This window comes from Erinaceus europaeus, chromosome 18 (assembly GCF_950295315.1).
Source record: "Erinaceus europaeus chromosome 18, mEriEur2.1, whole genome shotgun sequence".
Taxonomy (NCBI): Eukaryota; Metazoa; Chordata; class Mammalia; order Eulipotyphla; family Erinaceidae; genus Erinaceus; species Erinaceus europaeus.
Genome location: NC_080179.1, coordinates 77,918,121 through 77,932,118, shown reverse-complemented (window position 1 = coordinate 77,932,118; position 13,998 = coordinate 77,918,121). Strand labels below are relative to the sequence as shown.

The 13,998-nt window shown below is 44.2% G+C and overlaps 1 protein-coding gene across 1 annotated transcript in view; it reads right to left on the bottom strand.

Annotated features, from left to right (window-relative positions):
• Positions 1–8,292, bottom strand: part of ATOSA (atos homolog A) — a 46,740-nt gene extending 38,448 nt beyond the window's left edge. The window contains exon 1 of the mRNA XM_060178244.1: positions 8,161–8,292. The gene's annotated coding sequence lies outside the window, so the exon portion shown is untranslated. The remainder of the gene's footprint in view (positions 1–8,160) is intronic.
• Between the last annotated feature and the right edge of the window lie 5,706 nt (positions 8,293–13,998).

The following is a 13,998-nucleotide window of genomic DNA, read 5'->3' as shown; positions in this document are numbered from 1 at the left end:
GAATGTGTGTGTGTGGTTGTGGTGGGGGGGAATTACTCAAACTCTAGGAGTAAAAAAATTCTTTGAAGTAACCATAAAGATTGTCTGAAAGGCAAGCTGGAAAACACAAGTGCTTATGTGTGCAAAATGCAAGGGAGTCAGTTTTTCCAGAGGCAGCAGGGAGAACAAGCTGGCGTCTTCTCTCTCTCTCAGAAACAGAGTCCACATCACAATGACAATAGGAGGGTATCACTCCACGTGGATCAGGACTGTGTAGAACAGCACATGATCCTGGACACCAGAGAGTGCTTCCCGAGGACTTTATATCTAAAATGATGTTACTAAGGAGAGTCTGCTGTGCTATTGTTCAGATCTAGACAGGCAGAAAAAGGAGGAGTGAAAGAGTCCGTGGCACTGATGCTTCCTCCGATGCGGTGGGGCTAGGCTTGCACTTGGGTCACACACTGCAGAGCAAGGAGTGCACCAAACAAGCGAGCTATTCCATTGGCCAGTTCTTTGGTTCTGCATTCTGAAAGTTCAGATTGCCAGAATTATACACGTACCACGGGTGCCCACCACAAACACACTGACACAAACGTCTTCATTTCCTTCTTATGTATCCTAGTCCTGTCTCATTTCACTTCTCGGTACTCTGTGTAACCAGTGGATGCAATTCATCATCGTTTCAGGGCCTGAACTCAGTCTCACCTCTCAAAACCCCAAGTTCTAGATTTAGCTGCATACTCTACCCTCAAAAGATGGCCCTGTCCTAAAAAAGCAACAATCCACTCTTGCAGTGCTATTTTGTTTTGCTCCAGCGTCACAAATTCAAGAGAACTGGCACATAACTTTCCAAAATTACCCACAAGCTTAGCCTAATTTAACCTTATGTTGCACCCCATGGGAATATGGTTATGACCCAGGCCGGTCACAGAAGCTGCACTCTCCTTTTAGTCTACCTCCTTCCACTACAGGCATGGCCCTGAGATCTAAGTATTCTCAGAATTCACATTTTCCACTGAGCCTGTGTGTTCCTGTGAAAGCTAAAACCTCCTGCAGAAGTAAAAAGTAGATGGAATCAAGTGGTTTTTAATTCAGAGCCGAGAAACTTGAGTGCACACAGTGCGATCAGTTCTGCCCTGGCCACTGGGGCTAGGTAACATGTGCAGCACTGGGCCTTTTGTGCTCTGTGTCCTCTGTGAGCAGTCCTTCCAGAACAGAGGAGTCAGAGTGGGGACATGGAGTCCTCCACAGGACAGTGCGTTACTGTATACGGTAGACATCGGAACATTCTACCATTTCCTTAGGATCTCAAGATCAGTGTCCAGTGCTTAGTGTTTGATATTTTGCTTACATGGCAGTGGAAGCTTGAACTGGTGGTCGCAGTGGAATACAGATGCCTTCACTGGAATTAAGAACTTATACTGAGGCCGGGCAATGGCCCACTTGGTAGAGCATACACATTATCATGTGCAAGGACTCAGGTTCAAGCTCCTGCTCCCCACCTGGGTTGGTATGGGAGAGAGCTTCAGGAGAGGTGGGGCAGTGTTGAGGGTCTCTTTCTTCTCTGTCTTCCCCCTCCTTTATCAATTTCTCTATCTATAAAAGGGGAGGGGGTGCTTCTGGATAAGGGTGGGTGGTAGGAAGCAGTGCAAGAGGGCAAGCATCAAGCTGCAGTAATAATTCTGGTGGCAATTAAAAAAATTATACTGTCGCAGTAGCTGTCTTAAATCTCTTAAATCATTATCTCCTTAATAAAATGATTTATTATTTTTTTTGCCTTCAGGGTCTCAGTGCCTGCACCATGAACCCACTGCTCCCGGTGGCCGTTTTTTTTGCTGTTGCTGCTCTTACTGCTGCTGCTGCTGAACAGGACAGAGAGAAATTGAGAGGTGAGGGTAAGACAGAGAAGGGGCGTCCCCACGTGCAGGGGGAGCTGCACAAGTGGTGAAGCAGTGCTGCAGGTGTCTCCCTCCCTCCCCCTTCCTCTAAATTTCTGGATATCTATCTAATAAATGAAGATAATTTTTAAAAAGATGGGGAGAGAAAGACACCTGCAGACCTTATTCACCGCTGGTGAAGGGACCCCCTGCATGTGGGGAGCCTGGAGCTTGAACTGGATCCTTGGGCTCATCTTTGCGCTTTGCACTGTGTGTGCTTAACCTGGTGCGCTTCTGCCCAGCCCCCAATTAAATGACTGTTAAGTCTACTCTACTTGCATACATATCTTGAAGTCCTTACCCAACTGGTTTTAAGGCTTACTATATATTTTTATTGGTGATTTAATAATGATTAACAAGGTTGTAAGATAAGAGGGGTAAAATTCTATACTATTCCTGCTACCAGAGCTCCATACCAGAGCTCCAATCCCCTCCATTGGAAGCTTCCCTATTCTTTATCCTTCTGGGGTTATGGACCAGAATTCCTCATGGGATCCAGAAGGTGGAAGGGTCTGGCTTCTGTAATCACTTCTCTGCTGAACATGGTGCTGAAGGTATCCTCAGCCTGTCTCTACCCCTCCCTAGTGAGATAGGGCTCTGGGGAGGTAGGATTCCAGGACACAATGGAAAGCTGTTAAGACTTATTTTTAATTTATGCTTTCTTACTCTGACCAAATTATACTGGATTCAAGCCCCTGGTGTAAATGTCTCTTTCTTTCTTCCTCAATTCCCCCTCCCCCATTTTTCTGTCTTGTTAGAAAAAATTTTAAAAATTGTATTTATGAAGATATCTTAGTCTAAGAGAACTGATGAACCTCTAGACAGTATCCATAAAATTCAGTGGTAGATGAACTTTTTCCTAGCTGGAGGGGTTGACAGATTTTAGCAGGTTATCAAGTCAGTACCCTGAAGGCAGATACAGACATTGACTAGCCAGTCAGTGTCTGTGTCTGTCTCTTGTCTCTCTTTCGGGCTCACTGGTTCTTACATATGCATTATCTCACTGCTCCAGAACAACCTTTCCAGAGAGAGACAGACAGGGAAAAAGGGAGAGACACCATAGAACCAACCAAAGCTTCCTTCAGTGACAGGCTTTCCATGTGGTGTACTGGTACCAGGCCAGGCCAGGCCTGTGCACTTGACAAAGCAGGCTCTCATCCTGGAGAATTCTCTCAGACAGGCCCAGGGTTAAGTCTTCTTGTTCCTTTTCCTTTGTTTATGAGAATGACTGTGCACAAATACCAATGAAATACAATCAGGTAAAGTCCGCAGACTATTTCTAACAGAGGGTTCTCCTACCCTTTTCTATGAGCTGCAAAACTGCTTCTGAACCTGAGGAGAAGACACTCGGGTGGCACCACTGATGACGACAACGTGGGGTACGATGGAAGACACTGTCCTGGCGCATCTGCTTCTTCTGGGCCTCAATAAGCTGAGCTGTATCTTTAGAAACTGAGGGACAGAGGATGTCCGTTTTGTAGAAATCATCTAGTAGCTAATGGAAATACAAAACCCAGGGTGGGGCTCTAGCTCCCAAAGCTTTGGACTTTAAGAGTCCATGCTAAAGGAATGGAAAAAAGTTCTTTTTCTCTCTCCACCTATCCTTCTCATTAATAAATAAAATCTTAAGAGAGAGAGAGAGAGAGAGAGTGAGAGATAGACAGAGAGAGACAGTGGGTTTAACATCTTGGTACATGATAGTGGAGGCAGACCTAGGCTGGGGGTGAGAGTGTTTTGTAGAAAAATAATAAATATTACATGTGTACCAACAATTGTATCTACTGTAAACCATTAATCTCCCCCCGCCCCCAAATAAAAGAGAGAGGGAAAAAGAAAAATCACATTTGTAAAACAAGCAAACAACACGTGTTGGGCAAATTTTTTTTTTGCATCCAAAATTACTGCTGGGGCTCAGTGCCAGCAATATGAATCCACAGCTCCTGGTGGCCATTTTTCTCTATCTTATTGGATAGGACAGAGTGAAATTGAGAGAGGAGGGGGAGATAGAAAGGGAGAGAGACAGACACCTGCAGACCTGCTTCACAGCTTGTGAAGCATTCCCCCCCCCCCCCCAGCAGGTGGGAAGTCGAGGGCTCGGACCCAGATCCCTGCATGGTCCTTGTGCTTAGTAAAACGTGTGCTTGACTGGGTATGCCACCGGCTGGTCCCCCATTGCTTCACAGGACAATTGTCTTGGTCCAATTTCACATCTTCCCAAGAAAATTACTAGTTTTAAGAATAAGTATTTTCCTCTTACAAGCATAAGAGAAGTAAAGCCAACTTAAAGATGTAACAGAGAGATTATGAAAATTCTACTCACAGGTAATAAATTTGAGGAGTTAAGATATGCTAACAATGTTACAATACTGAATCAAAATATTTCTTTTTTGTTTTTCAACTTAAGATTCACTTTGTTGAGGAAATGTTGATTTGCAGGGCCGCTGTTATCATGAGGGTACAGTCACCTTTCCCCAGCACAGGCGCCAGTATCTCGCCCTCGTGAACCATTACCCTGTCCACTACCTGGACTTTAAGATCCCCCTTCCATTGTTTTAAATGCATTTCTAGAGAGCAGACCCAGGACTTTTCACAGACATGAGCCACTTCCTGGACCCAGTTTTTCTTCTTCTTTTTAAAGAAAGGGAGATTCCAAACCCCCAGCCGCCCTCCAGGAGCCCCTCGGTGCTGCACATGCTGCTCCATGTAGTGCCAGGTCAGGAGCCAGGCCTCATGCGTGGTGAGGTATGTGCTATACCCACTGGGCTATCTGTCTCTTAAGCCCTAATCTGACTGAAGCATCTGTCATTACCTAGAGCTTCTGATACTCAATACTTCTGATTCTGCGAAGGCCATCCTTCCTGTGACACAATGGCAAAGTTGTCCCACGGCATGGCAGTAGAGCCGATATACTTCCTATCTTTCTGCAGCAAGTGAATAAGAACAGTCTGCCTTTTGAAAGTCTGTTAATTCTTTATAAAAGTACATTTATTAATGAGAGAAAGACGGAATGAGAAAAAGGATCAGAACAACAGTATGGCATATGTGATGCCAGAAACTGAACTTGGGACCTCACACTTACAAGTCTAACACTTCATCTACTACAGCACCTCTGGGGCCACTAAAAAAAAATATATATATATGATTTTGTTGGAAAGAATGGTCTACAGCCACTGCTGAAACACGGGTCCAATTTCGCATCTCCCTGTGATAGCTGTTTTCACACTCTTCCCACCACCAACCCAAGTCTCTCTTCCCTATCTTGTACTGGGTGACTAATAACGGCCTTCCTTCTCCCTAGTCCAGAGCCCTCTGCTTTGAGTAATGTAACACCAAGTACAAACTGGCAACTCCTGATGCGCTGATTCTATTCTGATAACTTCATCTCACTATAGCCAGTAATTCTTAAGAAATAAACTGGGGGGGGGGGGGCAGTGAAGCGGCTCTTTTGGATAGTGCGACACTTTGCCACGAGCACAACACAATTTCAAGCCGAGTTCCACTACACTGAAGGAAGCTTCAGAGCTATGGTCTCTCTCTCTCTCTCTCTCTCTCTCTCTCTGCCTGTCAAAAGAAAGAAAGAAAGAAAGAAAGAAAGAAAGAAAGAAAGAAAGAAAGAAAGAAAGAAAGGAAAGAAAGGGAAAGAAAAGGAACAAAAGAAAGAAAGGGAGGAAGGAAGGAAGGGAGAAAGGAGGGAAGAAGGAGAGGAAGAGAGAGAGGGAGAAAGAGGGAAAAGATAGCAAAACTTTGGTTTGATGGCTCTATAATGAAGAAGCAAAATTAGCAACTGATGAGACTGACTGCTCAAACCATGGAAGGACTGACCTCCATGTGCTCAGAACTAACCTGGTGTTTTTCGGCCCTCAACTAGGTCTTCTTCCCAGTCCTGTTCCCTCTTTATAGCTCTTCTTCTGCAAACGAATGTTGTATTGTGGCCACCGATTGCAAGATTTATGATGCTTTTATTATTATTTTATTATTATTTGTTGCCAGCAAGGTTTATCACTGTGGCTTGATGCCAGCACTATAAGTACACTGCTTCCAGCAGCCATGTTTTTCATTTCATTTCACTTTTCCCCCTATTTTTATTTGATAGGACAGAGAGAAACTGAGGGGAGGGGAGAGAGAAAGACACACCTGCAGACTTGCTTCTTCACCACATGTGACTCGTCCCCCTGTAGGTGGGGAGTGGGGGCTCAAACCCCGATCCTCGCACAGATCAATGTGTGCATACGACTGCCTGTCACCTTCACCACCTTCTCCTTCTCCTTCTCCTTCTTGTAACCAGAGCACTGCTCAGCTTTGGCTTATGGTGTGGTGGTGTGTGGGGTAGGGCAGGGGATTGAACCTGAGACTTTGGAGCCTCAGGCATGAGTGTCTGCATAACCATTATGCTATCTCACTAGCCCCTCTATCATTTTTTATGATAACTTCTATCAAGTTCAAGTCTGGGGCTACACTTCACAAACTGGAAAAACTAAGAAACATCAGGAGGGATCTTTAAAAGTTTAGTCAAATGCAGGTTCATGTGAAACCCTTTTTTTAATGTTCTAGGCAGTTTTTGTTTTTTCAAGTCTGAATTTACTATTTGAAATCTTCAACTTAATAAAAACATTATATGTGTATTGTTACAAATATAAGCAGTGGGCATAAAAGTATGAACTGTGGGAATATGGGTTAGGGAAGCAACACACAGTGGTTATGCAAAAGGATTTCATGCCTGAGGCACCAAACCTCCTCAATTCAGCCCTGGGCAACACCAAAGGCCTGAGCTGAGCAGGGCTGAGAAAAATTAAAAAATAAATACAGATAAAAGCAATGTGGAAATTAGTGTCTTCTAAAATATGTTATTGACAGCGATAAGAAATAAAGAGAAAAGGAACCACTTAGGGTGGGGGCAGATAGCATGATGGTTATGCAAAGATACTCTCATGCCTGAGTCTCCAAAGTCCCAGGTACAGTCCGGCACACCACCATAAGCCAGAGCTGAGCAGTGCTCTGGCTGAGAGAGCGGAGAAAAGGAACGACTTATACAACTCCCAGGTAAGGCTGAATAAGTGGAGACTGCTCATAAAACGGGCACGATGCTCGCCAGCATTCTGCTTTAATTACTTCTGAAGAATCACTAGCTGAATCTCAACGACGTTAAGTTCTATAATTTCACTATTTTAGATAACATGTAAAAAAAAACAAAACCGTTTTTGTTTAGATATTCCATTGTGCCAGCAGCTGAGCTCCAGTGATAACCCTGGAGGCAAAAAGAAAAAAATAAAGGTATTTTAAACTTTCCTATAGTTTGTTGCATAAAGCTTTCTCTGGAGGGCCCATAAGAAAACCAAATTGTGATCTACATTCTGTTCATATATTTCAGATAATAAACGATTGGGGCTTAATTTAATAAAAATCTTACTTTATTTGCAATCTTAAGTCTGATATGGGATATTACCTAACATCTCCCCCCTATTATTGCCTGTTTAACTCTGGTTTAAGTGGTGCAAGGGATTAAACCTGAGACCTCAAAGCCTCAGGGATGAAAAGTCTGTTTTGTAGAACCATCCTGTCATCTTCCCTGCCCTGGAATAGTACATTTTAAAGGGAATTTAAATTAAAGAATTATATCTTAACTGTGGTGTGTTGTTTCCAAAATCCTCATTTTCTCAACAGACACCTAATGAGAAAGGATATTGAATTTGGGGTATATGACTTTTTAAACTGCACAGAACTGATCAACAAATCAGCATATTATACAACTTAATGTAGCATTTTTTCAGAAATCCTTTATAAAAAGGCAGCAAATCAACTTCTTGAAATATTTCAAAATTCTCACTATGCTAAATTCTGACAAGCTCTGTTAAACACAGAAGCAACCAATTTTTCTGAGAAGGAAACCCACTGAAATATATTTTCCTAACAGCTTTAATTAAAAACAAAGCACTCCTCTCCCTCCATCCAACTAGTATTCTCTTCCCAGTGCTGTCACCTTGTCATGCTGCACCCTGTATTTTGGTTTCTTGTCTTCTGAGTCATTGTTCAGACTGGTCCTGGAACAATCTGTTTAAACCGCATAGTTCAGAGAACACAGGTTACCCACTGGTGAAGCAAATTCCCTCTGGCTCCCTGCTCTTCAGAGTGAGACTGCTTTTGCTAGGCCCATTTATTGAAAAGCCAACACAACCAGTAACCAACCCTGGAGGACTGGAAAGAAGCTTCAAGGCCGAGCATGAAGTCACATTTGGTTACACACCTTCTCTGGGCTACCCTTTGTTTCCTGTGAAGACCATGCTGAGTGCCTGGCTGAGAGGAGCTGCTCTGGGCTGTCAGCTGTGGGCAGCCTGGCTGTGGATCCAGCTGTCGGCAGTGGTTCCAGGAGCCTTCCGTGGCAGGGCCGGCTCCTTCCCTCTGAGCCAGTCCTCACAAAGGCAGCAGAGTAGGAGAGCACATAGCAACAGCACTCCGCGCTGATTGGATGAGGAGGCTCAGCCCCTGCCTGCTGGGGCCACTCCAGCTTCCTGCCTACTTGGCAGTACTGCCTGGCCTCTTTGCATCTCTAACCAACTCAGCTGTGTTGAGGCAACTTGAAAGGAAACAACAGGGGAACAATAAAGACTAAGTGCCAGCCCTATGAGGCAGTGCAGGTCTCTGGGCGCTTCTGTGAAAGGAGAGAGGCTTCCCGAAGGCAGCAGGCATCTCCCCCAGCTGGCTTAACAGAAGAGGGACAATGTGGTGTGTGTGTGTGTGTGTGTGTGTGTGTGTGTGTGTGTGTGTGTGTGTGTGTGTGTGTGTGTGTGAAGGAAATCAATTTACAACTTGACCTTTCCAGTGGACCCTCCCAAGCAAACCCTCTGAAAACACAGAGGGTGCAGCTTTACAGCTGGCACACAACATGAGCCTCTGTTGGTTAGGAGTCAGCAAGTCCCTGGGAAAGCAGTGAGTCCAGAGCAGCCCTGCCTCCGATGTGAGTGCTGTTCTTTAAGGGGGGAAACAAACAGCAGCAACAACCACAACAAAACTCAATTAATCTGGTTGGCTCTGACAACAACAAAAGACTGAAGTATTTGCACTAGAACCTCTTCTTACAGAACACAGCAACGCCATGTGGAATGAGCTCACTTATTTCTTGATCATTGCTATGTGGTGGTAGGAAGGCATAGTTTTCCCTCAGGTTTCAAAGGCTGGGCTTCAATACTCTAATCTGTTTCTAAAGAAGCTGGAACAAATAAATTCCTCCTCAGCATACAGACTTACTCTGGGGAAGCTGACGTGAGCAACGCAAAAAACACGGATGCAAAGAATCAGAAAGTGCCTTCATTTAAGAAGCCCTGAACATCATATAGAGTAGGGTAGTGTTTTCCAAACTTTCAAAATCCTTGGAGGGGCTAGGGAGATAGCATAATAGTTATGCAAAAAAAAAAAACCTTTCATGTCTGAGGTACCTAATCCCAGGTTCAATCCCCAGCACCACTAGAAGCCTGAGCTGAGCAGTGCTCTGGTTAAAAACAAAATAAAACAAACCACCAGAGCCACAGGGTCCCCCTCTGTTTGCCTTCTTCTGACAAAATGCACCGCAGCTGGTGGTTCTGTGGCTATTTTTTGGGAGAGGATGGTGAGAGTAGGGTGAGGCCATGGCAGAGGCACAAGTTTATATTACGCAGATGTGTGTTTATTTTCAGTCTTCGGGGTGGGAGCAGAGGCTAATGGGAATGCTGGTGTTGTGGAAGCACCTCATGAGGACCTCAAACTATTTTAAAGTAAGAGGCACATCACAGCAAAGTCAATAAAACCCTAGGAGTAAACTTGACCAAAGAAGTGAAAGACTTGAATACTGAAAACTGTGAGTCGCTATTCAAAGAAATAGAAAATGAGGGGGTCCCGCCGTAGCGCAGTGGGTTAAGCGCATGTGGCGCAAAGCGCAAGGACCAGCGTAAGGATCCCGGTTCGAGCCCCCCACGGGAGTCACTTCACAGGCGGTGAAGCAGGTCTGCAGGTGTCTGTCTTTCTCTCCCCCTCTCTGTCTTCCCTCCCTCTCTCCATTTCTCTCTGTCCTATCCAACAACGAACATCAACAATGGCAATAATAATAACCACAATGAGGCTACAACAACAAGGGCAACAAAAGGGGGAAAAAATGGCCTCCAGGAGCAGTGGATTCATGGTGCAGGTACCGCGCCCAGCAATAACCCTGGAGGAAAAAAAAAAAAAAGAAATAGAAAATGATACCAAGAAATGAAAAGATATCCCATACTCATGGATTGGAAGAATTAATATCACCAAAATGAATATTCTCCCCAGAGCTATATACAAATTCAGTGTGATACCCATCAAAGTCCCACCAAGTTTCTTCAAGAGAATAGAACAAAAAATACAATCATTTAATGGAACCAGAAAATACCTATAATCAGCTAAACAATCTTGAGGATAAGAAACAGAGATGGAGGTATCACACTCCCAGATCTCAAACTATATTATAAAGCCATCATCATCAAAACAGCCTGGTACTGGAACAAAAATAGACACACAGACCAGTGAAACAGAATTGAAAGCCCAGAACTAACCTCACACACCTATGGACATCTAATCTTTGATAAGGGGGCCCAAAGTATTAAATGGAGAAAGGAGGTTCTCTTCAATGAATGGTGCTGGGAAAACTGGGTTGAAACATGCAGAAGAATGAAACTGAACCGCTTTCTCTCACCAGAAACAAAGTCAAGTCCAAATGGATCAAGGACCTGAATGTTAGACCAGAAACTATCAAATACTTAGAGGAAAACATTGGTGGAACACTTTCCCACCTAAACCTCAATGACACCTGTGATGAAACAAACCCAATTGCAAGGAAGACTAAAGTAGAAACAAACCAATGGGACTACATCAAATTGAAAAGCTTCTGCACAGCCAAAGAATCTATCACCCAAACAGAGACCTTCACAGAATGGGGGAACATCTTCATATGCCACACATCTGACAAGAGGCTAATAACCCAAATATATAAAGAGCTCATCAAACTTAGCAACAAAAAAGCAAATGATCCCATCCAAAAATGGGCAGAGGATATGAACGAATATTCACTATGGGGAGTTGGGTGGTAGGTAGCGTAGCGGTTAAGCACAGGTGGCGCAAAGCGCAAGGACCGGCGCAAGGATCCCGGTTTGAGCCCCTTGCTCCCACCTGCAGGGGAGTCGCTTCACAAGCAGTGAAGCAGGTCTGCAGGTGTCTGTCTTTCTCTCCCCCTCTCTGTCTTACCCTACTCTCTCCACTTCTCTCTATCCTGTCCAACAAAGATAACAACAATAACTACAACAATAAAACAACAAGGGCAACAAAAGGGAATAAATAAATATTTTTAAAAAAACACTACGGAAGAGATCCAAACTGCTAACAAACATATGAAAAATTGTTCCAGGTCAGAGAAATGCAAATAAAGACAACATTGAGATACCACCTCACTCCTGTGAGAATGGCATAAATAAAAAAGGACAGCAGCAACAAATGCTAGAGAGGTTGTGAGGACAAAGGAACTCCCCTACACTGCTGGTGGGAATGTAAATTGGTCCAACCACTGTGGAGAGCAGTCTGGAGAACCCTCACAAGGCTAGACATAGACCTTCCATATGACCCAGTAATTCCTCTCCTAGGGATATATCCTAAGGACTCCATAACACCCAACCAAAAAGATCTGTGTACACATATGTTCATAGCAGCACAATTCACAATAGCTAAAAGCTGGAAGTAAACCAGGTGCCCAGCAACAGATGAGCGGCTGAGAAAGCTGTGGTCTATATACACAATGGAATACTACACAGCTGTTAAGAACAATGAACCCACCTTCTCTGACCCATCTTGGATGGAGCTAGAAGGAGTTATGTTAAGTGAGCTAAGTCAGAAAGACAAAGACGAGTATGGGATGATCCCACTCATCAACAGAAGCTGACAAAGAAGAACAGAAAGGGAAACTCAAAGCAGGATCTGAGTTTGGAGTAGGGCAGCAAAGTAAAACTCTCTGGGTGGAGGGTGAGGGGGGATGTTCAGCTTCACCGGGGGTGGGGGTGGGGCGTGGGGGGAGAACAACAAAGGGCAGGTGGGGGGACACAGACCTTTGGTGGTGGGAATGGTGTTAACATACACTCCTAGTAACTTACAGCCTCATAAATTACTACTTAATTAAACCGAGAGGGGTAAAAATGGATTGAATGTCTCTAACATTTTGATGCATAGACCATAGGCTGAATATATGTTCCTTCAATCTAAGCACTTAAAGACTTCAAATTGGAAATCAGATTGAATTTTAACAGTGGGCTGAAACTGTTAATACATTTTTAATAATGACTTTCTCTTTGAAGTATTGTCACCAAAAGGCTTAGACCAGGGAGAACAGAAGCAACTGGTGGCATTACGCTATGAGATACAGCTATACGTAGATAGCATAAAAGGTCATAAATTATGGTAAGGCCTTGTATGATACAGCAAATCCTAACAATGGGATTTTCAAAGTTAACCCAATTGTCAAATAATTTGGTTATAGCAATGACTATCCATTGACTTCTTAAACCCTAAGACAGCAGGAACCTCCCTCTTTTTTCTATAAAGCCCATACATCTCCCAGTCCTGGAACCTCTAGGGTGAGACTCACTTTCCTGCATGCTTCTCTCAAGTCACACCAACTAATACTGCATCTGCTGATCCCAACCTAATCAATGCAACCAGTACCACCTCAGCATGCTTCACTTCAGACTGTGTCCATAGATGTCAGGCATGGAATGTCACCTCTTCAGTTTCATTACTCTGGTGAGACCTTTCCTAGCTCAATGAACTCCTTAATTCTATTTTGAATGGTGCCCTTCCTAACAAAACCTCAAAACCTAGATATAGAGGGCATATGTAAAATGCCCTCTAAATTAGGGGGAAATATAGACCTTAAAGAAAAGTGCACAATAATTTGTAGTGAATCAAAAAATGAAGCAAAAAAGTAGGAAGAAGTAAAAAGACAACTTAAAGTACCTAATGAAATAGTTTCTACTTAGACCTAGATACCCTCCTCACCTACCTCCTATTACACTTCCCCCAATCACTCCAAAGCTAACCATGGCAGACAAAGGACTGCAAAAGCTGAATAAGGGCAAGAGACTGGCATACTTTAGCGATGACTTTCTAGTCACTACCAGGCCACCCCATCACCTGGGGCCCTAGTCAGGGAGCCCTGGGATTCCCACACAGACATGATGGGCCTAGTCCTCTAACAGATCCCTCTCTCCACAGTCACCGGTCATCTCCATCAGGAACAACATAATGGACCCCTGTGTGGGCCCCTATAGGTCGTTGCCCTCAATGTGGATCAACAATGGTAGGGAATGTTCCATTCTCTGAAGGCAGTTTGGACAACATACTCTACCTACTACCCAGGGAGATGGGTCCTGAAACTAGTGCAGCCTGGAATGTCCCTAGCCGTGACCACAGACTGTGCGTTCAGACCTACAGGGATGCAGACCTACGCAGGCTCCTGTCCTGACTATGGGCCCCAGATTAAACCTGTGGGGTTTACAGTTAACAATATTTATATACTTTTTCCCACATATGGGAGATACTATCTTCCCTGATCCAGCTTTCTAGTTCTCTTTCCAACTATGACACCATCTCCCCAGACAATAACCTGGGTTCACCTACATATTAGATGTCAGGCTCGGGCAAAAACTAGTGAAGTCATGGGCCCTCTGGAATAGACCTAAAACAGACCTACTAGCTTTTTCCAAAACAGAGACCCCAATCTTCATCTGCAATATTGAAGCCTTTAGGTTCCTGATTAGTCAACAATTTGTTCTGCATTATATCCTCTTTCAGATACCAGGTTCCAGATGATACCATGATGCCAACCTGACTTCCTTGGGCAAATGACCCCACCATGTGTCTTGGCAGCCAGCCTCTCCAGATCCCTGCCCCACTAGGGAAAGAGAGAGACAGGCTGGGAATAAGGATTGACCTGACAACGCCCATGTTCAGCTGCAATTACAGAAGCCAGACCTTCCACCTTCTCCACCCCACAATGATTCTGGGACCATACTCACAGAGGGATAAAGAATAGGGAAGCTAT